The following is a 2,500-nucleotide window of genomic DNA, read 5'->3' as shown; positions in this document are numbered from 1 at the left end:
TTTGCTGATCTTCTTGATCCGTGGGAGTCAAAAAAAGCCTGCCAAATACATAACTTTCAACAAATGTGTCCCTTTGGAAATTTTCCTTAAGGCACAGATGGAATCCTTTAGATTAAATGTTTGCTGAAGTGATGGAAAGGGGTCAGAGTGTGGAAACTATCTAGTGCCTTTTGGACGACAATCTTTTCTCCAGTACAACTTTTCTAGGTATATTGCTCCCTCCTTTTAGGCTGCTTTTAACTCAGTGTGTGGTTCCATGGTGTAATGGTTAGCGCTCTGGACTTTGAATCCAGCGATCCGAGTTCAAATCTTGGTGGAACCTGCCTAATCACTTTAGCTGCACATTCCTTCTCTGACTTTTGCTAATGCTGTATTGTCATAGGCCCAAGCCCATTTCTAGAGTAGCTAAAATGCTTCTCATGTGTAGTCGTGGCCGAGTGGTTAAGGCGATGGACTAGAAATCTATTGGGGTCTCCCCGCGTAGATTCAAATCCTGCCGACTACGATAATATTTTCTGCTCTTCTATGTAAACCGGGAATATTAACAAGTATGTGGCTTGGTGTTGGTTTTTGCAAGTCACGGAAACAGTGATGTGTTCAAAGTGGAGTAAATATTGAGTGCTTTTTGCACGGCAAGCTTTCCACTGTGTTTGTTACGCAGGTTCAAATACTGCCGGCTACAATTTCTTTTGCTGATCTTCTTGATCCGTGGGAGTCAAAAAAAGCCTGCCAAATACATAACTTTCAACAAATGTGTCCCTTTGGAAATTTTCCTTAAGGCACAGATGGAATCCTTTAGATTAAATGTTTGCTGAAGTGATGGAAAGGGGTCAGAGTGTGGAAACTATCTAGTGCCTTTTGGACGACAATCTTTTCTCCAGTACAACTTTTCTAGGTATATTGCTCCCTCCTTTTAGGCTGATTTTAACTCAGTGTGTGGTTCCATGGTGTAATGGTTAGCGCTCTGGACTTTGAATCCAGCGATCCGAGTTCAAATCTCGGTGGAACCTGCATAATCACTTTAGCCGCACATTCCTTCTCTGACTTTTGCTAATGCTGTATTGTCATAGGCCCAAGCCCATTTCTAGAGTAGCTATAATGCTTCTCATGTGTAGTCGTGGCCGAGTGGTTAAGGCTATGGACTAGAAATCCATTGGGGTCTCCCCGCGTAGATTCAAATCCTGCCGACTACGATAATATTTTCTGCTCTTCTATGTAAACTGGGAATATTAACAAGTATGTGGCTTGGTGTTGGCTTTTGCAAGTCACGGAAACAGTAATGTGTTCAAAGTGGAGTAAATATTGAGTGCTTTTTGCATGGCAAGCTTTCCACTGTGTTTGTCACGCAGGTTCAAATACTGCCGGCTACAATTTCTTTTGCTGATCTTCTTGATCCGTGGGAGTCAAAAAAAGCCTGCCAAATACATAACTTTCAACAAATGTGTCCCTTTGGAAATTTTCCTTAAGGCACAGATGGAATCCTTTAGATTAAATGTTTGCTGAAGTGATGGAAAGGGGTCAGAGTGTGGAAACTATCTAGTGCCTTTTGGACGACAATCTTTTCTCCAGTACAACTTTTCTAGGTATATTGCTCCCTCCTTTTTGGCTACCTTTAACTTGGTGTGTGGTTTCATGGTGTAATGGTTAGCACTCTGGACTTTGAATCCAGCGATCCGAGTTCAAATCTCGGTGGAGCCTCCATAATCACTTTAGCCGCACATGCCTTCTCTGACTTTTGCTAATGCTGTATAGTCATAGGCCCAAGCCCATTTCTAGAGTAGCTATAATGCTTCTCATGTGTAGTCGTGGCTGAGCGGTGAAGGCGATGGACTAGAAATCCATTGAAGTCTCCCCGCGCAGGTTCAAATTCTGCCGACTACGTTAATATTTGCTGCTCTGCTATTAACAAGTATGTGGCTTGGTGTTGGTTTTTGCAAGTCACGGAAACAGTAATGTGTTCAAAGTGGAGTAAATATTGAGTGCTTTTTGCACGGCAAGCTTTCCACTGTGTTTGTCACGCAGGTTCAAATACTGCCGGCTACAATTTCTTTTGCTGATCTTCTTGATCCGTGGGAGTCAAAAAAAGCCTGCCAAATACATAACTTTCAACAAATGTGTCCCTTTGGAAATTTTCCTTAAGGCACAGATGGAATCCTTTAGATTAAATGTTTGCTGAAGTGATGGAAAGGGGTCAGAGTGTGGAAACTATCTAGTGCCTTTTGGACGACAATCTTTTCTCCAGTACAACTTTTCTAGGTATATTGCTCCCTCCTTTTAGGCTGCTTTTAACTCAGTGTGTGGTTCCATGGTGTAATGGTTAGCGCTCTGGACTTTGAATCCAGCGATCCGAGTTCAAATCTTGGTGGAACCTGCCTAATCACTTTAGCTGCACATTCCTTCTCTGACTTTTGCTAATGCTGTATTGTCATAGGCCCAAGCCCATTTCTAGAGTAGCTAAAATGCTTCTCATGTGTAGTCGTGGCCGAGTGGTTAAGGCGAT

General features: G+C 42.6%; 2 non-coding genes across 2 annotated transcripts; both read left to right on the top strand.

Annotated features, from left to right (window-relative positions):
- Nucleotides 1-938: 938 nt before the first annotated feature.
- TRNAQ-UUG (transfer RNA glutamine (anticodon UUG)) lies at nt 939-1,010 on the top strand. Its single transcript has one exon. It is a non-coding gene; the product is annotated as a tRNA-Gln (tRNA).
- A 616-nt stretch (nt 1,011-1,626) lies between these two features.
- Nucleotides 1,627-1,698, top strand: TRNAQ-UUG (transfer RNA glutamine (anticodon UUG)). The gene has a single exon. It is a non-coding gene; the product is annotated as a tRNA-Gln (tRNA).
- Nucleotides 1,699-2,500: the final 802 nt, after the last annotated feature.

This window comes from Eleutherodactylus coqui, chromosome 11 (assembly GCF_035609145.1).
Source record: "Eleutherodactylus coqui strain aEleCoq1 chromosome 11, aEleCoq1.hap1, whole genome shotgun sequence".
NCBI classification, from domain to species: Eukaryota; Metazoa; Chordata; class Amphibia; order Anura; family Eleutherodactylidae; genus Eleutherodactylus; species Eleutherodactylus coqui.
The sequence above is the reverse complement of the archived record's forward strand: the minus strand, read 5'-3'. Positions and strand labels throughout refer to the sequence as shown.